Source organism: Panthera tigris, chromosome F2 (genome assembly GCF_018350195.1).
Source record: "Panthera tigris isolate Pti1 chromosome F2, P.tigris_Pti1_mat1.1, whole genome shotgun sequence".
NCBI lineage: Eukaryota > Metazoa > Chordata > Mammalia > Carnivora > Felidae > Panthera > Panthera tigris.
In genome coordinates this window covers 75,216,274-75,242,762 of record NC_056676.1, presented here as the reverse complement: position 1 = coordinate 75,242,762, position 26,489 = coordinate 75,216,274, and the positions used below count along the sequence as shown (strand labels likewise).

At 41.7% G+C, this 26,489-nt stretch overlaps 1 long non-coding RNA gene across 4 annotated transcripts in view; it reads left to right on the top strand.

Moving 5' to 3' along the window:
- The window catches only part of LOC122234854, a 31,750-nt gene extending 9,380 nt beyond the window's left edge, over positions 1-22,370 (top strand). For 2 of the 4 annotated variants that reach the window (XR_006212788.1, XR_006212787.1), the window contains 2 exons: positions 8,937-9,019; positions 16,026-16,534. This is a non-coding gene — a long non-coding RNA (uncharacterized LOC122234854). Of the gene's footprint in view, positions 1-8,936; positions 9,020-9,396; positions 9,610-16,025; positions 16,535-20,488 lie in introns of those variants that run through there. The other 2 variants (XR_006212789.1, XR_006212790.1) reach the window with 2 other exon arrangements.
- The last annotated feature ends 4,119 nt before the right edge of the window (positions 22,371-26,489 follow it).

Genomic DNA, 26,489 nt, shown 5'->3' with positions numbered 1-26,489 from the left:
GGAGACACAGAATCTGAAACAGGCTCCAGGCTCTGAGCTGTCAGCACAGAGCCCGACGAGGGGCTCGAACCCACAGACTGCGAGGTCATGACCTGAGCCGAAGTCGGACGCTTAACCGACTGAGCCACCCAGGCGCCCCAAGATAGATTTGTTTTAAATCTGAAAATACATTTATTCCAGAAAGGTACATACATATTTACTTTAATTAGTCAGTGAGCCTGTTTTTTAAGCTCATTTTTTACATTTACATGCCTGCAGTGAGGGAAATCAGTAGGGTATCATTTGTGTTAGTGCTGGGTACTATGAGATCCCGTTAAATATGCCCATGCAGGATGCAAAGACAATTTTGAAGGAGGAAGAAGTTTGTATCCCAATATGTTTTATAAAGGGGGGTGGTTTTTTTTTTTTGAAAATGTTTATTTATTTTGAGAGAGAGCAGGGGAAGGGCAGAGAGGGAGAGAGAGAATCCCAGGCAGGCCCCATGCTCAGCACAGAGTCCAGCGTGGGGCTCGATTTCACAACCGTGAGATCATGACCTGAGCAAAAATCAAGAGTTGGACGCCAAACCAACTGAGCCGCACAGATGCTCCAAGAGTAGTTATTCTCATAACAAATAATATCCAATGTGTCCTTAGAGCGTCCTTGACTTTCTGTCTTCCGTGTAGCAAGATATAATGGGTAACTTTTTAAAAACCGTCTCACTAAAGGAAGGACTTTAGCAAGCAATTTTGAGTGTTCACTGTGCTGTGAGTAATTTGCAGATGAGGAGCTATGATGTCAAGATAAATCAGGCATCGTGTTTATGTACTGTTTTATGACCTGCTGGTGAGACCAGAGGGTGAAGAGAAGACTTGGGAATTGAACCCTGCAAACAAGACTGGAAGAGTGCTGGGTTTTGAATAGAGTGAGCGAGCAAAATAAGACGAGAGCAAGGGGGCCGTTTTTAAATGCCAGGGGTGTGCAGCGTGACCGTGTGCTGTGGGAAATTTGAATGCTTGTACAGACTGGTCCCTTCGTGTCATCTTGTAGTTAGGACACTAGTTTAATGTTAGCAAATTTTTTGCTTACGTGCCATTGTAGAAACTTTTAAAATATTTTTTGCACTTCCCTGAAAATTACAGGAGGCAGGTCACGCTAGGAAAAACAACTTCTAGAAGAAATACGATTTTGACTACACCGATTTCCTCTGTACAAACCAGGACGCCGTTTGTGTTTAATGTTATCTAGCCTTGAAATTTCGTTTCCCTTCGACAGCATGCCTTTCTGTGTTTGTCAGGCCAAACAACTTCTTGTTTTACTTATTATCTCAGTTCTTGTTCCTCATTGTTATTATTAGTATTAATATTATTAGTAGTATTTAATCAGAAAAGAGAAATACTATTTGGGCATTTCAGAAGCCTCAGAAATGCTTGGTTATGTACAAGAGTAAGTTAGGTTTTATGACTTTCCCGGTTGGGTCTTCCCAATAGCACCTCCCCCATGCTGACCTTCACCCTTCATTGACTTAGAAGGTTTCTCATTGTTGGGAGAGAACTCCTTGATCTCCGTCTATTTCCCATCTAACTTTAACTTACTGGTTCTTGGCCATAGGGCTATATATGTGAAACTCACTCTTCTTACACACGATAACTCTTTCAAGTGTCTGAAAACAACTATTAAATCCTACTTGAACCATCTTTTTGCCACAATAAGGGAAGAAACCCTGATTCTCAAAAGATACGCACATGACCCGGTTTACAGACCCTTCTCCATCCACATCGCTCTCGTGACAAAGTCTGTTCATCAGCATACCTCTTCAGATATGGTGGCCAGAGCTGAACCGACTGCTTCAGATGTGGTCTGACCATGGCTGAATACAATGAAGCTGTTATCTGGATACTGTACTTCTGTTAATGCAGCCTGAAATTTGCATTACATTTTTTGGCAGCCACATTACCCTTTGATCATATTGAGGTTCTGGTCAGCTAAAACCCTGTCTCCTTCTCATGTGAGCTGCCCTAAGTCTGATCTTTCTCCTTTATTTGCCAGCTGATGCTTTGAAAGTAAATGCAGACTATGGGGTCTTGCATTACTATAACAGTTTAAATGAATTTGTCTATCAGATTTAATTCCATTTAACTGGCGGGAGATACGAGCTAACGTTTGTGTGCAGCAGAACGGTTTTCGTGGTGCTTTCACGTCGACTTTAATCTTCATAACCACCACCCGAGAATCAAGAGAAAACGACCTTCCACTAAATCAGGAATTGGCAGATAGGGGACTTCGTCACGGGTTTTTTGATTCCAGATCCCATGGTCATCTTATCACTGTTCACTTAGTAAGCATTTAGCATGCCCTTTAATATGGGGCCAGTGCTATGTGGGGCTGGTGCGTCAGTGAGCAAGACAGATTACAGGCTCTGCCCTGTGGTATTCGTGGCCTGGCACATAAATAATTACTGGCAATTACTGAGCACTTTGTGTTGGTAAGGCACTGCGGTAGATAGCGTTATTGTTCAAAGGCTGTGTGGCCCATCTTTACCAGGATCCTCTCCGTAGGAGGATTATATTTTCTACTACATGGACATCAGGTTGGGGCACTAGGCCTTCCTTGACCAATAAAACATTAGGAGAAGTGACATGTTGCTTATGTGAGCAGATGTTTCCATCTTGTGGTTCTGGCAGTGGCTCTTATCCCTCTGTCATGGAACCAGTATGCCTTAGCTAGGGCCGGTCCCAGAGTGAGAGAGGCTTCGGACTGGGTCCCAGAGCGATGGAACAGAGCGAAAGCTGATTCATGACAGCCATTGTTAACGTAAGTGAGAAACCCTCGTGTTGTAGGCACTGTGACGTTGGAGTCATTTGTGACACGATAGTACAGCCCAAACAGTGTGATGCTGACGTCACTCGAGGTGATCTCTGAAGACACATAAGGTGCAGGCTTTGTCCTCGAGGAGAATGCAGTTTTGGTGAGTGCGTTAGATGTCCACAGGTTATCAGTAGTTGGGCAAAAGGAGAATACCTATATGGAAAGGTCTGTGAAGTTGGGGCTCTTTGCTGACCTTTGCCTCACCCCTAGGCTGAGTCAGTCAGCATGTTGTAAATCCTACATCTCTGGTCCAGCTACCACTGCCACAGCTTCTTCTCATCCAGAATTTGACCAGCATGTTTTCTAAATCCTCATTCAAATCCACCTTTTGTACGAAAATGTTTAAGAGGATGGGCTTCTACAGAAAGTCAGCAGGAACTTCTTTCATCAATGCATCCATCAGCACTCACGAAGTAACCCAAGAATTTGCCTGGTTGAACCGTTTCTCCAGCATGCGCAGAGAGATGGGGTCCCGGGTTCCATGTCAGTTATGTCTGCGAGCTTTCAGGTTTCCCATTTTCACAGCTGTCTGTACATCGCCCTTTGCGTGGGGATGTTAGCGAGACAGAGCCCAGCTGGGATTCTGCGAGGAGAAGCTGAGGAATACGTGCCCGGGGTTTGGGGGAGCACTTGAAGCCTTGGAAATAATAATCATGTGAACATGCGTGATTGTGGGCTGTAGTTTTCATCACATTATCAAAGGGAATCATGATTCCCCTGGCAGGTTACCAGCCCCGTTGTGGAGTGAGAATAGTAGTTGAACAGAGATCTGGAAAATGCCCGTATGTAAGGAGCAGGTGAGACAAGAACCCAGAAGGAAAGCCGAGAAGGAATCATTGGAAAGGGTTGAGGACCAGGAGCAAATAAATGTTACAGAAGCCAGCTCCTTATTAATAATCATAGTTTTTTAATCTGTTCTGGAATTTTGCATGAATTCTACATCCACTCTCATGGTATTTCTTCATGATTCCTTAGAAGTTACCAAACTTGCAGATACATTTAATGTCTTAGAATACAATTTTTCTTGATCTATAAATACGAATTTAAAGCAATTCCTTCTTTTTCTGTCTCCTTTTTATTTTGGGCTTGAGTTCCTTTTTTCTTTCTTCCTTTTTTCCCCTTAATCTTTTTTTACCCTTCCCAGATTAAAGATCATTCTTCTTGTTTAAAAAGGCTGACTCCAGATGGGAGTGAAGCAGTCTTTTAGGTTGTCTGTTGACAATTGATCCCAAGTAAGGAAGTCGGCCTTTGTTATCTTTTAAGTCTTTTTAAAATTTTTCTTAGCACTTCTAACAAATTTCTACCTTTTTAAAAACAATTTTACTGAGATATAATCGTTACACCGTAAACTGCACATATTGAAAGTGTACAGTTTGGGGCACCTGGGTGGCTCAGTTGGTTAAGTGTCTGACTCTTGATCTCAGCTTGGGTCATGATCTCCCCGTTCGTGAGATCGAGCCCCACGTTGGGCTCCATGCTGACAGTGCAGAGCCTGCTTGAATTCTCTCTCTCTCTCTCTCTCTCTCTCTCTCTCTCTCTCTCTCTCTCTGCCCCTTGCTTGCTCTCTCCCCTCTCTCTCCAAAAAAAAAACCAAAACAAAACAAAATATATATATATATACACACACACACATATGTATAAAAAAGTGTACAGTTTAATAAGCTTTGACATATATGTATCCTCATAAGCCATCATCACTGTCAAGATACTGAACATATCCATCATCCCCAGAAGTCTCTTGGTAATGCCCCCATTACTCCCCAGGCAACCACTGTTTGCATTCATTGGCATGTCCTAGAATAAAGTGTATACTCTCTTTTGGTCCAGCTTCTTTCCCCTGCATGATTATTTTGAGATTTATCCGTGTTGTAGCATGCATCAGTAGTTTATTCCTTTTTCATTGTTAAGTAGAATACCATTGTATGTGTATATTGTAGTTTGGTGTTCATTCACCTCTTGATCGACATTGGGTTATTTCCAGTTTTGGGGGTTTACAAATAGAATTGCAGCGAACATCCACATAGATGTCTCCGTATGGACGTATGTCCTTATTTTTCTTGGGTAAATATCTAAGAGTGGAGTGGATGAATCAGTCTTATGTTAGGTATAGGGCTGTGTGTGTGTGTGCACGCGCGTAGAGACAGAGACACTGAAAAATAGGCTCACACGATTGCTGGCAAGTCTGAAATCTGTAGGACCGGCCAGCAGACTGGAACTTCAGGCAGAAGAGTTGATGTTGTGGTCCTGAGTGCAAAGTCTGTAGCATAGGCTGGCAGGCTGGAAACTCAGGCAGGATTACTGTTCCTGATTTGAGGCAGAATTCCTTCTTCCCCAGGAAACCTCAGTTTTTTGCTTTGAAGGCCTTCAACTGTGATTGAATAGGGTGCAGGCACCTTATGAAGGATAATCTCCTTTATTTAACGTCAGTTGATTGAAAATGTCAATCATGTCCACAAAATACGTCCACAGCAACATCTAGACTAGTGTTTGACCAGATAGCTGGGCACAAAACCTAGCCAAGTTGACACAAAATTTAACCTTCACAGCGGCTAAGTGTGTTCTATTTTTTTAATACGGTTATAGAGGATACATATTTTTAAAGGTGAGTTTTTGATTGTTGCTAATTCACTAGTTGTTTGTTTAACTAGCCTTTTCACAATTTTTTTTTTTAATTTTTTTTTTTTTAACGTTTATTTATTTTTGAGACAGAGAGAGACAGACCATGAACAGGGGAGGAGCAGAGAGAGAGGGAGACACAGAATCCGAAACAGGCTCCAGGCTCTGAGCTGTCAGCACAGAGCCTGACGCGGGGCTTGAACTCACGGACTGTGAGATCATGACCTGAGCCGAAGTCGGACGCTCGACCGACCAAGCCACCCAGGCGCCCCTCACAATTCTTAAAACAGTTGAATGGCAGTGTTTTCATTCTAGGTTAAGATTACTTTCTTCTTTGTAGACCTATCCTTTTATTTATTGTTTTTTAACTGTTTATTTGTTTTGAGAGAGTGCACATATGCACCAGTGAGTAGGGGAGGGGCAGAGAGAGAGAAGGAGGGAGAGAGAATCTCAGGCCAACTCTGTGATGTCAGCACAGAGCCCTATGTGGGACTCAGTCTGTGAGCTCATGGCCTGAGCCGAAATCGAGTCAGATGCTTAACCAACTGAGCCACCCTGGCACCCTTAGACCTATCCTTTTAAAAATAGGAATTATTTTAGGGGCACCTGGGTGGCTCAGTCGGTTGGTTAAGCATCCAGCTTCGGCTCAGGTCATGATCTCACGGTTCACGAGTTCGAGCCCTGCCGTGGGCTCTGTGCTGACAGCTCAGAGCCTGGAGCCTGCTTCCCATTCTGTGTCTCCCTCTATCTCTGCCCCTCCCCCTGGCTTATGCTCTGTCTGTCTCAAAAATAAATAAGAACATTAAAAAAATAAAATAAAAAATAAGTAAAAATAGGAATTATTTTAGACACTTCCTACTATCATTACTTAACCTCCCACTTTGCTTATTTGTCAGAATCACATGACAGAAATGGCAGTTTCATTGTAAGAATCTTACCTCATTTGAGTTTCTTTTTAGTAACACAGGATTAAGCCATTCTTACGTAGTTTAGAGATTAAGGATGTAGTGGATTTGGAATGTAGAACCTAGTTAATTGGCAGAGTGGAGGTGCTGATCTCCTTTTAAAAAGGAAAGACAAAGTTTGGGAGAAAAGATACAAGTTCATATCTTAGGAAACCTTTTTATGCCATTCTTTGATCAAGTCATTTAACTTTTTTTGAGCCTCAGTTCCTCATCTGTAAAATGGACGAATATCTATTTCATGGAGCCATCATAAAGTAGGATGCTTTGTATAAAGAGCCTGGAATAGTCCTTTTAAACAGAACAGCTCCCATTACTGTATTACTTTATTTATTTAATGTTTAACGGTATTAGGTTTTCTTTATGAATTTAGAAGAACTTTGTCAATTTCTCCAAAAAAGCCTACAGCCACTGTGCCAGGCTCTAGAATTATAGGAGGAAAAAAGATAAGTGAGGCTCCTACTCTTTGAAAGCTTCTGTCTGGCAGGTTATGACAGGAGAGGCAGGCTGCAAACAAGTAAAGGAATAAGCAAACCACGTAATTTCGGGTTGTGATAAGAACTGAGAAGAAAATCAGAGAGATGTGACACAGAATTACTGGGCTGGGGAGCCCCCTTCCAAGAGGCCCAAGTAGGAAAGAGACCTCTTAGAGGAAGTGGTGTTTCAGTAAAGACCCCAGAAGGATTCGAAGGAGCCAGGTGTATGATCTGCATGCAGACGTGTCTGGCAGAGAGACGAGCGAGTGCACGGCCTGTAAAATGGGGGAGAGTTGGTGCACTGGGGATGCGGAGAGGAGCCCGGAGATGCCGCTGGAGAACAGGAGAGAAGTCAGGGCAGCCTGCATAGTGCCTGATGGGCCACAGTAAGGAGATTGGATCTTATTCTAAGTGCAGAGGGAAGCCACTGGAGGGTTTTCAGGGAAAAAGCGTGATTATTTGATGGAAATGTTCCATGGACCTTTGAAAACATGAACCTAGCTGAGCCAGCTGTGTACTTTAGCGTGACTGGGATTCCTAGTTGCCCAAGAAACATCGGAGTAAACTACTTATTTCTTTTCTGATATAAAAATCCCAGCCAGATTCTATGAAAGCCAAGTCTGGGTTATCGAAAGCAAATACTATTTTATATCTCTTAACGTTTACTAAGATTCCTTGTGCACTTGTATATATTTTCAAAAATAGTATTTTGTGGATTTTTTTTCTTTTTAAGTACGAGTGGCAGTTGACTAGTGTATCAGGAAAGGGCACATCTTTGGTTTCGTCCGTGGGCATAATTACCATATGGAAACTTTTGGTAAATATTAACAAATCTTTATATAGGATTCCTTCACAGAATCATGGACTTATTGAGCTGAACGGACCTTAAGAATTTTTTAGTCTTAATTCCTTTTATAGAGGAGGCAGCTCAGATCCAGAGAGGCTAAATGGGTCCCATTATGTTAACATAAGAAATAAAATGCACCGGGTTTTTATGATCCCCCAGTTGCAGGATGAGAGATTCTTGAGGCAGAATGTGGAACCAGGGAAAAACTGTGACATCGGTTTGCTTTACACTTGCTGTCTTCTTCCCTGTCGCGTATTTGTTTGACACCTGTACCGTTTTCCACTTACCCCTGAACTGAGGCAACCGAGACGGATCCAACAGGCCCTCCCTTATTATGGGAACAGTTGCCATGCGTGTTACGTGCCACCGTAAGAGGAGCTTAGTGGGCTGTGGGTGTGAGTGGTGAGCGGGTCTGAACGACTGCAGGTGGGGAGTCCGTGTACGTGCAGGTTGGGTGCTTGGCCCCTTCGTAAAGTATACATTATGTGGCCCCAGCCGTGTGGCCTCTTCTGTCCTTTTTGCCTTCCGGCCATAGCTGTGGGCTACACATAAGCCAGTTTGAAGGCCTCGTGTCAGGCAGGCCCTGTCCGACCAGGAAGACTTGACTGGACAGCTCTGCTCTGCTCCTGCCCCTGAGGGCACTGAGGCCCCAGCGTGTACCCAGGGACAGATGGACAGACATGAGGAGCCACCGTGATGGCAGTGTGTCTTTCACACAGGAATCCATAGGAACACTCAGTCTCGTCGTGTCCCTGTTCAAGTGATGCAGATTTCATGAATTCTTAATTTTTGAAAAATTCCCAAAGGAAATAGAAACAACCGTTTTGTGTTTATTTTGACCCGTTTACCTTTTTACTGTATTTCATTTGGGAATGTGGCCATTCCTAAGAAAACTGGCATATGAAGTTCGTCGTTGAGGTTCTAACATGTTCTGAATCTTAAAATAAAGCCGCCAACGTGCATTGAGAGAACAGGTAGATGAAATAGCACTGCGGTAGTTACAGGAGTGACGGTAGTTTCCTTTTAAGTCTTTCCCTTTCAAGAGCTTGTTATCTTCTGTATAACCAAAACATATGCCCTGGGCAGGTATGTTTTATTCCTGCCCTTGGTTCTGTATTATAAAGTCTGATTAAAAAGGGAAGACGCGAACTTTGTGTCTCCCACACAAGAGAATGTGCTTATTTGCAGGGGGTGATTCATTCATTCGTTCGTTCGTTCGTTGATGAGATCCAGTTCCATACCCCTGAGCCTACCTTCGTGTGAAGAAGACCGTGAGTATCTTTCACCTGCGAGATGCACCTTCAGACCCTGCACGTGTGAGAGTGTGTGTCAAGTCAAAGCCTGCAGGTACGACATACGTTGTCCAGAATATTAGATGATGAGTTCCTGATGACTGTACTCTGTGTTCACAGAATATTAGAAAACAGCCGGTTTTGACAGTCTAATACAGTAGGTGATCTGGCTTTCTCCCTCCCTTGGGTCACATGAGGCTAAAATGACCCATCTCCATTGTCTCCTGGGCCTTATGAGGAAGAGAGGTAGAATTCTGGACATATGAACGGAAAAGATTGGACTTAACAGTCTAAAAAATGATCAGCTTGTGTGAGTAACTGTTCCACCGCTTCCCCCCCCCCTTTATTTTGTGCAGATTGAGGAGCTGAACCATAGAGGCATTTCCTACGAACGATGAATAAGCTGTCTATTGTGAATGACTGTAGCTGGTGTAGAAAACATCTCCAGCTGCACTAACTATAAAACTAGCAGCTCTCTGAGGGTGTCGGTAATGACTACTGCTCCTTCTCGGTTGACCGTGGAGGCTGTGGCCTGGGTGAGAACGGGCTCTGCGGCCAGGCTGCGTGGGGCTCGGGGCCGACTGCTTTCTGTCTCCCCAACTCCGTGCACAAAACCGAACGAGACCAGTACCTCGCTGGCGGGGCTGTTATGAGGGTCAGTAAGTTCATGCACGTGACACCCTAAGAACACGGCCGCAAACACAGTAAGCGCTGGGTGCGTGTTGACAGTTCTCAGTACGGATGCACGGCTGTAGTATGTGTAAGTGGCTGCTTTGATTGGCCAAGTTTTCACGAGGGATTTGGCGTTTGAACCGGGCCTTGAAGGATAAGCGGGATTCGTAAAAGGGAAATCTAAGGAACTGAGCGTGGGAAGAGCTGTGTGAACAAAGTTGAAAGAGGAGGTAAAGACCCTTCTTCCCTCCTGTTCTCCTTCCATTTATTGCATATTAGCTGTGTGCCTGCTGCTGAGCTCTGTATTTGGCGAACGTTACGTTGTTTTAATCAGTCCTCACTGCAAGATAGGTGTTTTCAGTTCTCGTTTTACAGATGGGAAAGTAGCCACAGAAAAGTTAAGTCACTTTGCCAGAGTCACAGAGTTAAATGTTGGCCTAGTTCTGTCTGATCGTAAAGCTCTCACATTTCTTTAGTATTGTCCAGTACTTCTTCCTGAGAGCGGACTATCGGAAGAGGATGCCAAAAATTATTTATTTATTTATTTATTTACTTACTTATTTATTTAAAAGGGTGACGGCTCCATGGTTGGAGTTGTAGAGACACGAACAGAATTACGGTATTAGGGATGCGTGTGATCATTTTGTCACAGTCAGAGACTCCGTGTACCGTGTATGCTCGTCATTTCAAAAGATGGAAGAGAACTGTGCGTGCCAGTGCCTGCTGAGCGGTTTTCCCCTGTCATTCTAGCTGCATGGAAGTACTTGTTTTTTCTGAACTGAGAATGACAGTATTTTGGTTGTTAAAGTTTTTATTTTTCGTACCGTGAATTATGCAAATTTCCCGCAATGGCATCCTGATTGACCTCTTCAGTGCTTGTCACACATTTTGGTTGCCTAGAATCGATTGCTCTTTGAATAAGTACCCTTTTCCGTTCCCAACATCAGAGGGGTGTCTTTAACTCTGCTTCCCAGTCTTCAGCTTGTATGGATTCCTGTTTATGGGGTTTGTTTGGAATGCAATTAAGGTGATCTTAATTCTGTTACTGTTTATTCCCCCTCCTCAAGCTACTTGACAAGTTTCTTTCTTTTGAAACTTTGAGGGAATTGATAAGTTCGTGCTTATACTTTTTCTTCTCAAGTATCTCACTGGCCTGGACTTAAATTTTTAATTGTTCTGTCTCTCATGTACTCCTGCCTTCCACTAAGTAGCCGACAGTTGGTTTTCCCCTCTTTTATTTTTAATGCCTTTTTTCTTTTTTTCAACTATAAAACTCCCCAGTCCAGAAGATAGAGCCAACAACTCAGGTGCTAGCCTTTATGAAACTAGAATAAGACCTAAATGAACTAGTACCTTTCCCTAGAATGTATCCTTGCCTCTGCTTTTAAGACAAAAAGAACATTATATGGTGACAAGCAAATGCCAGAGATTAAAAAAAAACAAAAAAACATTCGGGATTTGTCAACAAGCTGTTAACACCTGCTATGCAGACTGTGAGAAACTATGAAGATTTCTACCTTTAAGTAACTCTCATATCTGTACTTTCTTTTTTTAATCATCCTCTTCATCATGAGGCAGGTCTTCATGATCTGACTACTGCAACAGCCTTATCCTCATGAGTTGCTTATCCTTACCACCTCCCTGCTCCCGCCTTTCAGATCATCATCTGTTTTACCAGCAGTCTGATCTTTACACAGGGATCTAATCTTATTTTGTGTCTTAAAAATCATCAGCAGTTCTTGTAAAATTCCTTTCACCACCTCATCCGACCTGTAGCTTCCTTTAGATTGTAATTTCTTTTTTTTTTTTTAATTTTTTTTTTAACGTTTATTTATTTTTGAGACAGAGAAAGACAGAGCATGAACGGGGGAGGGTCAGAGAGAGGGAGACACAGAATCTGAAACAGGCTCCAGGCTCTGAGCTGTCAGCACAGAGCCCGACGCGGGGCTTGAACTCACGGACCGCGAGATCATGACCTGAGCCGAAGTTGGCCGCTTAACCGACTGAGCCCCCCAGGCGCCCCTAGATTGTAATTTCTATGAGAATAGGTACCTTACCAGCTTTATCCACCACTCTCGCCCCACACCTGAATCAGTGCCTCAAGCAGTTATTCTTTCCGTAAATAGTCGAGGCCAGGGCTTCCCCAAAGATGTGCCTCTCATAGGTTACTGGTTTGTTGAGAAGTACTACTGGTGGGTGTTCTCCACCTTTGTGATGGCCAAGTGGGGCAGCCTGGCCCACCCGGGGCTCCACTGAGAGTGGACGGAGTCTGACGTCTCTGCGTGATGATCGGGGCCGTGCTGAGCACAGGCTAGAAGGCGGACCACACCCTGCGCATCTGCTTTAGCAGCCCACTTCAGAGCGTGCCCCTGCCCCCTGCGGGTGGGGGGCCACAGAGCGCCAGAGAATCTGTGTTCCTGACGCCCGAGGAGCCGTCAAGGCCAATGTGGTGTTAGTAGTCAGCAATGGGAGGAGGACACGATAGAGGCCAGCCAGGGCCTCCCAGCTCGCCACACAAGTCTCCAGCCTGCCTTTGCGTTCTTTGGAGACTTTTGGTGCACTCGTGGCTGCCATTCCCATCCAGTGACGTTCAAGTTAGCTGTGGGGTGAGCAGTCCAGCTCCATAGGTTCATCTGCAAGTGATTTTTAACTCACAGATGCACATTGATCCGAACTTGATACAAGAATGTTCCGATTGCTTTGAGACCTGTTCACGTATCACAAGGATTTTTGATGAGTACTTGCCAGTGAAAAAGAAGACCTTTTGGATCTTTAAATACAATGTAATTTTAACTAAGGCAACTGTTTGAATGACTAAGAGAACTGGGTTTTTGTTTTTGTTTTTGTTTTTGTTTTTGTTTTTTTTGCATTTGAGCAGATAAAGTATAGTTTGGTTATGGCTTAATTTGCACAGTAATTCTTAAAGTGCTGTTTAAATTAACATTTTAAATAAGATTTTCTTAACCGAAAAGTAAGAAAGAATAGTGTTTCTAATATTTTTAAAAACTGTTTATGTATTTTTGAGAGAGGGAGAGGGAGAGAGTGAGCAGGGGAGGAGCAGGTAAAGGAGGAGACAGGTTCCCAGGCAGGCTCCACGCTCTGAGTGAAGAGCTCGAGCTCCTGAACCGTGAGATCCTGACCTGAGTTGAAATCAAGAGTTAGACGCTTCACAGACTGAGCCACCCAGGTGCCCCAATAGTGTTTCTGATGTCATTGTCGTTATATCATCACTTATAGATGAGCCCAGTTAGCCTATCTGGTGTGGAGGAAGCCAATGGTTTGGTTTGCTTTGTTTGCTTGCCTGAGTTTTGCTTTGTTTTTTCCCCAAGTTAGTTAATGCCGTGTCAAGTAGAATCCTGTAGAACTCTTGTGTTCACACAGACAAACACCCTCACGGTTGTCAGCTCTTTCAGATGCAGACTTTTGCTTTCAGGGGCAAGGTTTCCAAAAAAGCCTGAGTACAAACCTGTAAACACTATTACTATCATGTAACATAGTAATATCATGTAATATCATGCTTTATTTTTCCAGTATAGTATGCTTTTATGCTCACGTAATTTTCTTAATCTTCACAATCACTCTGAAAATTGCTTGTAATTCCATTATAAGGTTTTCTTATTTTCCAGATTAGGAAACTGATTCTGAGTAGTTAAGTGACTTACTCAAGGTCACACAGCTAGTGTGTCAGCTGAAGTGCAAGGATTTGTTTGAACGGACGTGATCCCTCTGAGGAGACTATGTAATAAGCAGACTTTGCGAAAGGCAGTGGGAGAGTCATTTACACCTCTTATCTTTAGAAGAGGATTCTTTTTCTCAAGTACAGTATTAAGTAGATTTCCTGGTTTTGAAAACAGTGTTTCGAATTAGATGTAAATGGATAACTTCTGGAGGTTAAAATAGCTTGTTTGTACGTATGTAGTGTATACTTTGCCTGTTTTTATGAAGATTTGTGAACAGAAGAGTGGAAGTGGCAGAGCTGGTGGTAAGAAGGGCAGCTCAGCTACAGAAAAGTACACTGTGACAGCTGGAAGTCAGTGTGTCAAAAATGGCAAACCTTGAGCCACAGTGTACGTGCGTTTGGTTGTGAATAAAAGAACAGAATTAAAGAACATTTATAAAGTACAGGTTATATGTTATGACTGAAGATGGTGTCTATAGAAGGTATTTTGTATTCGGTTTTCTTGTAGCGTTCTTCTCTATCCCACTTACGCACGGTTCTTTTTCAGCTGCCTTCAAGACTATGTCGTGTACAAGTATGTGGCACTTGACAGGGTCACCTCCTAACCCTGAAGAAAAGTGTCTATGTGTTATGTGTCTGAGTTAAATAGAGCAGCTCTGATACAAGTGTCGTTCTTGTGATCAGCCTCCAAGAAGATTAAACTGAGAGGGGTGCCTGGGTGGCTCAGTCGGTTAAGCGCCCGACTTCAGCTTAGGTCATGATCTCGTGGTTCGTGAGTTCGAGCCCCGCGTCAGGGTCTCTACTGTCAGCACAGAGCCGGCTTCAGATACCCTGTCCCCCCCCACCCCTCCCGCCTCTCCCCCACTTGCTTGCTCTCAAAAATAAATAAGCATTAACAACAATAACAAAAGCTTAAACTGAGAACAGAGAGGGAAATTGAAGGCGGGAGTTGGTAGTAACTGGTTCACGGCCACTTAATGTGCAGCATCCTCATTAGTCAAGCATCCCGTGCCTACCTCGGCATGAAATAATTATTTTTCTAATTTAAATCTGCAAATTTTCAATTGTAGAACAGCTTGAATAGTCTTTGTTGTAAATCGTCACTGGATTTTTTTTTTTTTTAAGTATTTGTCTTCAGAAACAAAGAAGGTCATCTTGTATCCATAGAGACCACATGCACTTTCCTCATTATTTCTATATTCTATAATGGAGAAGAGTTATTTATAACATTTAAACAAACAAAAACTGTTAAGAGCAACCTTTAGATATTATCACAGGGTAGATACCAGTAACCATTGCTCCAGAAAAACCCAAACTCCAAAAATTGATATTAGAGAATTAGCACGTTTGTGTATATTGGTGTTTTCAATAGTTATTTATCCTAAAGGGTGTGTGTGTGTGTGTGTGTGTGTGTGTGTCTGTGTATGTATGTACGTACGTACACATGCTTATTTTAGACTCAAGCAAGTCTGGTTTTGATGGAATGCAGATTTCCTATCTTCCTTCTGTCTTTCAGGTAAGTAGTGTGGAAAACAAAATGGTTTCGATGTATTGCTTTATGAACAAAGCCAAGCTCATGAGGTTGTTCCTCTGATTTTCTACTTCGCTTTGTTCATTTCCGTGGACTGTCCATCCCTAACCTAAATCTAATGGGGATAGGGAAGAACATTAGACTCTTGGTGTAGATGTCCTGCCAAGTAAAACCCTCTGTATTCGCGGTCTACATTAGGACACTTCCATTGATGAAGGCAGTCACTTTTCATAACAGTATCGGGGCAACAGGTACAAATTGAGACTGGTTTGGATGGATGGATGGTCACTCTGGTTATTAGGATTGTCCTTCTGCTGTGTTTCTTACTGATTTTGAAACTCCAGGTTTACAGAGAGAAACACTCATTTTTGCGTGTCTTAAGTAGAAACATAGATCTTCATGTAGGGGAACTGGGTGTAATATATTTAATTTTGCATGTTTGCCCAGTTAAATTTATAATGTGTATCTGCTTTGTTAATTAGTCCGTTTGGGAAGAGTTGCAGCTGATTCTCTTGCTAACTAGTTGATAACATTAACCTTACTATTTTCTAAAATGTCACAGACGTCATTCAGCGCTAAAGAGCCTGTAAATCATTAGATAAAGAAGGTGACAGGCCACATGTGTGGCTATTCCTTCTGTGCATTTGCTCTTCAGAAAGCCTGTTGTTGTAAACATCCCCGACTGGAAGCTGTGAGACACAGCAAAGCTTTCAGTCAGATGTTTGCTGCTACCGGCTGTTCACAGGCATCATTTGGTCTCATCGTACCTAAGAAGTGGAATTGGCGATGCTGGCGAATGCATGGGAAACACCAGAAATGTTTCGATTCCTGCGTTTACCGCTGTCTGGGAGGCCGCCCATGTTGTGACAGAGGTCAGTGTGGGCTGCGGTCCTGATGACCGGACACCCTGCAGCAGAGCAGGCCCAAGCTTGCCTGAGCCAGGCTGCTGCTGGGCCAGAGAGGACTTAGGGGAAAACTTTGTTTTCGCTGGGGGTCGTTAGGTTTGTTTTTGCCCTATCCGTGAACTTCTGGTCCTTATGGCGTTTCCAGGTGGGCTGGAGTTTGACTTCCCAGCAGCTCAGGAGACTGATCTCCTCCCTTAGAAATTCTGCAGATTGGATGTATCAGGACCACCCCCAGCGACATACAACCTAGAAGTTTCAGTTTCTCTGTACTGAAGAGGTGTTACGTGCGTGAACTTGGTCTCCCTCTTCTCCCACCAACTGCCTGCGCTCCTCACCCTGAGTGATGTCACAGCTCCTGTCCGAACACTGTATGCGTGACTGCAGACCACGGAGCCTGCGCACAGCGTTTACCAGTGGTTAGAAGTGTTTCCAGGTTCTCGCGTGCCTTTTCCTCACCCGAGTATGGATGGATGCCGTGTGAGCAGGTGCGCTCTCTACGTGTTGTGTTTCCCCACAGAGCTGAATGTTACAGGGCTTTTCTCACAGAAGGCATTCATTGTGACTAATCGATCATGTATAATTTTATAGCAGCTTTTTTTCCGAGTTCTAAATATATGATTTCTTATTTTTATCTGTCCTTTAGATCCTGGGAAATAGGTGTTGTATTGAAAATTTTCTCTTCAATAAAGCATTGGTATTTTTTCCTACTTATTATTATTTATTACTGCTGACCATCATACCGTGTTAGGTTCAGTCCATAATTAAACCAAAAGATGAAGTTCTTGCTAATCTCATTTTAAATGCATGTCTTTTTTTGTTCGTGTGGCAAGCTTTCTGAGGGCAGGGACACACTCGATAGAACTCTGTTTTCCCGCCATCGAGTAACGCACCTTGCATGTATAGGATTCTAATAACAATCTTATATTATTGCAGAACTATCTGCTATTTCTTATGTTTTTAATGCAGATGAGCAAATGAAAGTTTGGGTCAAAATGCAGCTATTACAGATGTATCCATACTACAGCATTTATTTTTAAAGGCTTCTTTGTTAGAGTGGCGGTTTACCAGACTTATTTGGTCAGGCGCGGAGGGAGGGAGGGTAGTTCGCTGCTTCAGACCCAAGTAGCCTGGCAACTTGTAAGTATAATTTTCCAGCTTGACAATTAGCATGCATCAGGCGTCCCCACTGAACTCTTCATGAAGCAGGTTTATTGCATATTCCATGACTCTCCATTTTAGCGCGTTGGGAGCCTTAGATTCCAGATAGCTGCAAATGGATAGGACCATTTCTGAGAGCTCTAGAAGTGCTCCCTGGCAAAGGCAGAAAGAGTTTTCTGGTAACAGGAGTATTTTGTTAAAGCAGGTGACATTGTTTAATTGCTGTGAAAAAGTTGGGTATTGCTTTCAAATTCAGCAAGATGGATAGAAACTGCCTGCTTTAATCATTTGCACAGCTCCATTTGGCAGGTTTTTCAAAATGATAGCCCAAATCCAAGCTAAAAGGGGGGCAGAGTTGTTCTACTCTTCCCAGCTAGTCGAGTTATCCCGTGATGCTGCAGGATTAATGGTACAATCAGCGTTACATAACATTTGTTCTATATTATTCTGCCCTAATGAGGTGGATCAGAGACCATGTCAGTTTTAATCCTGGACGCCCTTGCTTCAGTGTACGTGCATGCAGCCTTTTAGTCATTTGCAGATGACTTCTTCGTGTTTTAATTTTGAAGACCCACAAACGCTCATTGGCCTGCAACTTTAGCAATTATTTAGAACAAATGCCTTAAGATGTTAAATTGTCAGTATTTTCCGGTAAACCTGTAACAACTTGTTTCCCTAGCTTTTAATTTAGTTTTTTTTGGGGAGAAGTGTGTGGTCTTTATTGACAGGTCTTAGCTCAGAAACTACTACTTAAGATTTTTGAACAAATTAATATTAAAAGCAAAACATTGGTAGTTACGGAACACCATTCTGAAAATGACAGGGTTTTTTTCCTTAATCTGTTTTATTAGGGATTACTTTGTTAAGCAAACAAGCTAAACTACTGAATTGTGTCAAGTTCATTTCCAATTAGATATGCTTGTGTACAAATTTTCTTGGTTAACAACACATTAGTGGATGGGTCCTCACTGGTCTCTGTATCTGAGTTCGTTCCACACAGAGTCAGAGGCTTGGGGTGGCCCAGCAGTGAATGCTAGACTTTAATTCCCAACATGCCTTCTTCCTTGCATGGAACACATTCCAAATCTGGCTCCTTTTCACCCCTCTGACAAAAACTTCAGTGAATGAATGTGCTTCTCAGGCTGTATGTATTCAGGAATTTTTTTTTTTTTTTTAAGTTCGAATATCAGTCTGAGCTTAATTACTTTTTAAAATGATGCTGTTTCAGATTGTCTCTGTCACAGTTTCCTTAGCTTAGTTAATTATGTGTGGACATATGATACATGTTTTGACGTTGGCTTTTTTCTTATCTGTAGCATGTTACAGACTTCCAAATAATTGCCGTTCCCCGCTGTTTCTGCTTTGACTTTGCAACATATTTGGTGAAACAATTAGTCTACTGGTTTTCAAATATTAGTGTGTATCAAAATTACTTAGAGTGCTTATTAAAAGCACAGATTGCTGGGCCCTTCAAGAGCTTCTGGCGCAGGAGGTCTGGGGTGTGGCTTGAGAATGTGCATTTTCCCCCTAAATTCCCAGATGCTACAGACACTGCTGTTCTGGGTCCATACTTTCAGAGCCATGGGGCTCATCTTAACATTCTTTTCCCTGTTTGGTATTTGCCCATTGAGTGACTGAGTAAAAAAAAAAAAAAAAAAAATTAAATCCCCAACTTAAAAATCTGTAGTAATCCAAAAATTTGATTATTTTTTTAAACAGGTTTGTTAGAAACCTGAGGCCCATTTTTCTCCCAGAGAAAGTATCATGTTAATTGCCCAGCCCAAGAAATGCTATTTGAATATATTTGCAAAGAAAAGCAGAAGAAAAAAAAATACTGTTGCAGTAGGAGTAGTTGAAACAGAAAAACAATACTCCTAGAGGGGAAGAAGAAAGGCGTGTGTGTGTGTGTGTGTGTGTGTGTGTGTGTGTGTGTGTGTGTTTAATCTTGAGACTTGATACTTGTTGAAAAGTAGCCCGGAGGGGACAAGAGGCCAGGCCAGGTAGAGACTCAGGAGGTTCCAAAACATCCTCGGATGCCTGTAAAATTCCAAGGATTTTTAGAGTTTGCCTGCAGTGGCTCTTAAATTTCATTTTACTTCCAAATTTGAGGATTTCTTCTTCTTTAATGCAAGTGTATCGGTAAGGCCACTTTAATGCTTAATAGAGATGTTTGCAGTAATATGAGTTTAATCAGAGGAATGCAGGGAGAGGAGAAGCGATTTCCGTGGGCAACTCCACAGCAGTTGGGACAGTGCAAGGTGGAGAGATGCGAGAGTGTGGGAGAGATGTTCCTGCGGTGAAAGTATCTGAATTGTGAACGTGGGGGAGATGCAGAGAGGCAAGGGAGAGGAAGAGAAATGAGGACGAGAAAGGCCACCAGTGAGCTTGGGACTCCTCAGAGGTGTTTTATTAATTTTGTCTTTTGCCCCAAATGGGACTCTTCTTCATGAGAAAGAATGGGTGATTGATGCATCGTACTGGCCATCAAATGGGTTCCTATAAGTGCAAGTTCACTTGTTTTGAAGAGAGGGATATAGGAAGATGAGAGGCTGTAAAATCAGCCACATTTAGATCTGGAACATTCACAGGATGTCTGCATACATTGCCATAAATTATTTCAGTGTAAGGAATATCACTTCTGCCTTGTCCCTTGGATTCTAAACTTCGTCTCAAAATACCTTCCGACTGTTGCCTCATTTATGTGGATCACTGTACCAATTCTTTTTTCAACAGATTCTACAAAATTGTCTTTTTAAAACATATAATAAGTCATCATATTTACTTTAATATAAATTTGAGGGTCAGGTAAAGGGCCAATGTAAACACAGTAAAGGGTTTCATAAACCAAGTTGTAGTTCATGTAAACATCCTACACTCAGCTGTAATACACGGATTGGCTGGGAGGTGGATGTTTACTTCAGCTGACTTGGAATATCAACCATTAACATTGATGTCGGATTTGGCAAGAACAGTACAGAGAGGCTTGATTTTTTTTTTTTTTAGTGTAATTACTATAAATTTAAATTACTGTCATGTCTTTTAATTTTGTGCTGTTATATCTCTAGCATGACATAAGACTCTAGGTAAAAGGACAAAAAAATGTCCTCATGTGGTAGTTGGGGTCAGATCTGTAGGTGTTGCAGTGTGCTTTAACAAACATGGCCTTGACATCAGACATTTGTAGCCATCTGGGCTGTACCAGTGAATTTGCTAGGTGAGTGGGAGGAGGGAAGGGCACTGTTTCACACCTCAGTGCTTTTCTCATCTGCAAAATAGGTACGGCATCCACTTCACAGGACCATTTGTTGTAAGGATCGATCTAGATGACGGGTGTAAAGTGGTTCATTAGGACAGTGCCTGTCACATTAAGCACTGAATAATTGCTAAGATGTTAGCTGTTATTAATGCTAGCTACAGTGCTCGTAATAGTACGTAGCACGTTTTAGGTGTTCGATAAGTAATTGCTGTTATGTCTAATTAGACATAACTCGTTTTTATTTTAGCAGCAACGATGACACCAACTTTCTGGTTTAATGGAAATGGTTCGCATCTTTGACAAGACTGTAATTTAGTGGTACAGAGTTTTGAAGCCCACTGTCCTGAACTCCTCTTCTAGGCCTGCCGCCGGCCAGCTGTGCCACCGCGCCGAGGTTAAGACTCTCCCCATGCCCCGCCTGCGGCAGGCTGCTTTATTGGGATTATAGCGGTACCTACCTACTGGGACTGTTACACCAAATGAGTTAATACCAGAAGAGTGTTAGAGCGATTCCTGGTACTCGGTGAGCTCTTCATTAAGTGGGAGCCGTTACTATTACTTTAAAAATATGTCTGTTATCTGTTATTTTCCCCAGAGTATAATTGTGTCATACATTTCAAATAATTTAAAGATCAGCTAATATCTAATAATTAGTTCTAAGTATGTATTGCTTGGTTTAAATGATACTTTTACATTTCATGCTTCTATTGAAAATACTTAAAATTTTCTGTAGCTTTGTTTTTCAATTCCAGGAAGTTTTCATTTCTTGGTAAGTTAAAAAAAACAAACAACCACCCCAAAACCAAAATTGCTTAAGAAGTACACATTATTCTCTAGCAGCTTGGCCGGTGTCTGTAAACCCTCGTCTTTGCCTAAATCCTGAGTTAGAATCCACATTGGATGCTTTTCCTATGGACTATATCTACCTGTCATGAGAAATTCACAATTAAATAAAAATGTGAAATTAAAGCATGGAACCTGTTGAAAAGATGAGTGCTGTTTGTCCAATTACATTTTATTCAAAATAATAGGGTGATTTTTCATTATTTGTTACTGAGAGCTATTATGTACTTGGATACAAAACCTATATTTCAGTGAGTGCTACGTGTTCCTTTGAAATTTGGCAAATGCTTCAATTATAACTTACAATCAGGTAAAACCTTGCAGTGTGTTATGGAAGCATTGTCTAATCTAAAGGTAGTTTTATAAAATGTGATTTTCAAATAAGGTGTATTTGGGAGTTCTCCATCAATTCACCTTTGAACCTCAGGGACTAAAATACAGAATTTTTCTTTTATATGCTCGGATATTAAACAATATGTAGCATGTCGTGTGGTTTAGGCTGTGCTTTTTAATTCATTGTTTTGTTTTCTTTGTTGAATGGTCATGTGTTTGCCTGTGAGTATCACCTGCCTTCCTGACTATATAACAGAGCCTCTGCTCATGTGGACTGCCAGCTGTGCCCCGTGTTGTCACTTAGAAAAAACTCTGTGTGAAAGATGAGTTATACTTAAGATTTGAGGGTGTATCTTGTTTTACTTAATAAAGTGAAACATTCTAAGTTGCACTGAGCTGTCCTCCACCCTTACAGGAAAATACATGCTGTGATTTCTTTAAACACTATGTATTTATTAGAAATGTAATATAAATTCTATTGTGATGAATATGTGCTTTTAAGTATGAAACATCACAGCATCTGGATAAATGTGAAAATGTCCCCATTTCTTCCCCTTTTTAACAGTTGCTATTTATTATTTAATTGATGGATAGGGAGTATAATACAGAGGTGGATGTCTTTGATAAATTTGAATATGACCTGACATTAAACTTGGACCATTTTCTGTCCAGTTTGAAGATTTGATCCATCTCCTCATAATTATTTGCTAAGCAGTTGGCATCAATTATTTAACTTTGATTTCATTGTGTCTTTCCTTATCTCACTGATTCCCAGTAGTAGAAATGTAGGGTTCTGAGCCAATAATGTCTCCTATCGACTTCAGTAATCAAGAAATGACAGTTAAGATGCAGAATCTGTGATATATGAGAGCTTTCCTTAAAGTTCTGTTTAAAAAGTGATTTTACTTTTTGATAAAGGTCAAACTGTTATTCGGTACAAAATCTTACGCAAAATGATAGTAACCAACTATATAATTTCTTCATTGTTAAAGCATACTGAGATTTTTTTTTTTTTTACACTAGAAATACGCTAGTAACAAAATCTGGATTACATGAAAGGTAGGTTTTGTTAATAACTTTTAATTCTTCATAAAACTGCCATTACATTATAAAACCAGTTTCACATTTAGGATTTTTATGAGTACATAAATTAGGATTACTTTTTTATATTACTTTTAACTTCCTTTAATTTTATGGAACAGAACCAGTCCCAAGGGTATTTTTAGAATGTAATACACATTATTTCTATGAGGCCAAGTAAAACTGTTCCACGAATCAAAATCTTAGCCGTAGAACCTGTTCAACTACTTAACTGTCTTGGGACTAACCAGATGTAATTATAACTGGCTTAAAAGTTCTGACCTTTTCCTTGCTTATTTCAAAGTGATTCTTTAAAGAATATGAAGCTGTGTTCACTATTTGTCCACGTAAAAATATTTAAAGACAGGGTTTGAGCTGTTGGTTTTGTTTTTTAAAAGTAGTTTGAGGAAGTTCCTTTGCTACTTGTTCTCCATGCAAATTTTATACAAGTCCAAATTCCCCAGGGGGGAGAAAAGAGCTTCATAAGGTTTCTTTGAAAAAGTATAAAAGGTTCCTAAAGGTATACGTTAGCCTTCATTTTGACCTTATAAATTCTCCTTATTCTATAGCTTATCTGTGAAAATTTTTGTTTTGAGTATCCAATTTGTATTGAACAGTCATTTGCTTAAAATTCTTTCTTGCACATAGTCAGTAGCACAGGAAGATTCCATATTAGCCAGAATACTGCATTACTGTTCGGTGAGGTTGTCAGTATGAATGAGAAATAGAGTTTGGGAACTGGGTGTTGGCAGATCTTTTGTTTTCAGATAATTTTCTAAATGTTTGGCCATTCATTCCGTCTATTTAGAGTAAAATGTGCAGGTGCCCCGTCGCTGTCTTCACACTCAGGTGGCACACCTTCCTCTGTTACACTCTAGGTTGTGAGCAGTGCACGGCCTTCCAAATTCTTTCCGTGTTTTTACACACATACACCCTATGGGCATGGGTGGGGCTTCTGACATCATGGAATCCTACTGTTGGTAGCATGTGCCTTTTTTTCCTGCATTTAGGAGAACTTTTCGCATCTCTGTGTCACTAGTTTTTTAGTTCCGTATATAATGTGCCGTAACATACTTGCTTCCCCATTGGTGGACCTGGAGGTTGGTTGCTCTGTTGCAACAGTCCTGCAAAATACCAATGTGTTGATGCGTGGCGTAACAGTTTCTACAGGGCAACTGGTAAAGGTACAGTTGCGGTGTCAAGGAAGATGTCTATTTAAAATACTTAACGCATCTTGCTGAGTTAATCTCAATCTGTGCCAAGTTTATACTTTGATTAACAATATAAAAGAGCCCCCGTTTCCTCACATCATTGCCAGAACGTCATCAGTCTTGTTCATTTTTGCCGCTCGGATGGATAGTTGCAAAGTTGTGTCTCCTGTTTGCATTCCCTCGTCGAAAGGTGAAGTTAACATCTTTTCATACCTGTGCTGGCTTCTTTCTTTCTCCCCTTTACCTTCCTTCCTCACCACCCGCCTTCTTTCTTTCAGTCTTTCCTTTGGATTGCATATTCGTATCTTTTGCACATATTTCTTCTGGTTTCCTAATTTGTTCTTACTGCTTTCTAGAGACTTAATACACTTGGGACATTTTTTTTTCTTGCTATGTCATATGCGTTGCAAATATTTCCTCCTTATCTGTCCATGTTTTTTAACTTTATTTAAAACTGTTATGTAGGGGCACCTGGGTGGCTCAGTCGATTAAGCATCAGACTTTGGTTCAGGTCATGATCTCATGGCTTGTGAGTTCAAGCCCCACATCGGGGCTCTGTGCTGACAGCTCAGAGCCTGGAGCCTGCTTCGGAACCTGTGTCTCCCTCTCTCTCTCTGCCCCTCCCCTGCTCATGCTCTGTCTCTCTCTGTCTCAAAAATAAACATTAAAAAAAATTTAAAAAAAACTGTTACATAATATTCTGTGACTTCTGGGTTTTTGTTGTCTTTCTTTAGGTAGGCCCTTTCCACCTTCAATATTATAAGTATATTATCCTAAATATACTACATTTTAATCTTTTCAAGTTAGATTTCATCAAAGCTGAGAAATGCCATTGATTATACGACATCAGTCTTTATATACTGAGAAAGAAGATGACTTTGAGGAACAGACCATGTACTTTCTCAACATTTCAAATTTTATTTTATAGTTACTTGATCTCTTTTAGACGTTTATTCAGATTAATTTTTTTAATTGTAAAACATATTAAAAAGTCTGTCAGTTCGTTTTTGCATTAACAAACCTTAGTCCTGGAGTGCCTGGGTGGCTCAGTTGGTTAAGTGTCCGACTTCAGCTCGGGTCATGATCTCGCAGCTCGTGAGTTCAAGCCCCACGTCGGGCCCTGTGCTGACAGCTCCCAGGCTGGAGCCTGCCTCGGATCCTGTGTCTCCCTCTCTCTCTGCCCCTCCCCTTCTCTCGTGTGCGCACTCTCTCACTCTCAAAAATATAAACATTTAAAAAACAAAATAAAAAAAAACCTTAGTCCTTGGGTGTTCTGAATTTGTCACTCATTGAAATATGTCTTTCACTATTACTCTGTTGAGTATTCGTAAAGACCACAGTGTCTGTGAAACACCTATTGTACTGAGACTTATCTAGGCATTTATCTAGGTATATGTGCTCTCCTGTAAGCCTTGTAGCTGCCCTTCAAGGTGACTGTTACTAGTGCATTTTGCAGTTGAGGAGCCTGGGACTCAGGGAAGTTAAGTTGCTTGTAGTTACTGAGCAGTTAAAGTGAAGGAGATTCCTGAGTGCGGAGGGCGTGCTGTGGTTCGTATTCAGGAGGCGGTTTTGAGTCATTTGTGGAGATTGAGACACTAAATACACGGAACTGGTTTACCCTCATGTACACAGTCAGTCTAGAATGAAACATCTGTAATCGTTTAGAAGTGTGTGATGAGCGTGTGATTCTGACTTTCATACCTTCACAGAACCACTGTGTGCTGTGCTGCCAGGTAAATGTTCGCTTTTGTCCTCGAGAAGTTTGCTGGTATTTTTTTGGTTCCTGTCAGTTTTCATATTGTCTTCGTTCTGGAATCCGTAGGATTTAGAATGGGACCGTCACTTCATGATGGGAAACAAACGCAGTGATACCAGGGAAATTGCAGAACCGTTGTCTGTATTTGTGTGTTAAGCCTAAACCAGCACAAGATACTGTAGTGCACGCTACCCTCGAGCAACGTTATCTGCATCGGAATCCTAGCCCCCTACCATGAACATTTAGCATAAAGTATGTTTTTAAAACTGCACGTACAGTAAGAACGACGGTTTTTATTATGGACCAAAGGACGTTATTCGGACTTTATTTTCCCACAAGCGGTCAAGATTTTTTAGCTTCAGACTGGACAGACAGGATAGTTTGCACTGTTTGGTTATATATTAAAAAGTGACTGAACATCCCTCAGGCAGCTCAAGCACGGCAGGTGGAAGGCTCCCAAGGGTGCTGACACTAGGAACCAGTCTGAGCACTTCGCAAACTCCTGTGGCTGTGCTGCACAGGGACGTGTCACTGTAAGGGGGAGAGCTGGTGCTCTGGACAGGGCAGAGCACGAGCCTTTGCTGACATTGTGGGGGTGTCCTGGGATTTGAATCCATGCCTTGTGTTTATTTCTATGTGTGATAGGTTGAGTATGTAAGAAGCAGTGTTCATAAAAGTTGGCAAACCTGTCTTACTGGTCTCTCAGTCTTTTCAGGTCATTGCTTATAAAACACCGATATTTATAGTAAATATCTTGTTTTAAATGCAAGCTAACCCTGTTAAGTCATGTGTCCTTGTGCTGTACTCATTTAAGGACATCACCCTCTGGTCAGCTATCTGAGACAGTTCTCCGTGCCAGTGGAGTGTTTGAAGGAGCCGAAGGGAAAGCAGGAGGAGAAGAAATTTTCAGGAATAAGTGATCATACACCAGCCAGGCCCCCGAGAGAAGGAAGGGTCTCTCCGTATATTATGTGACCTTTGGCTGATTCCTGAAGCATTCTGACCCCATATGCCTTGTGTGTAAG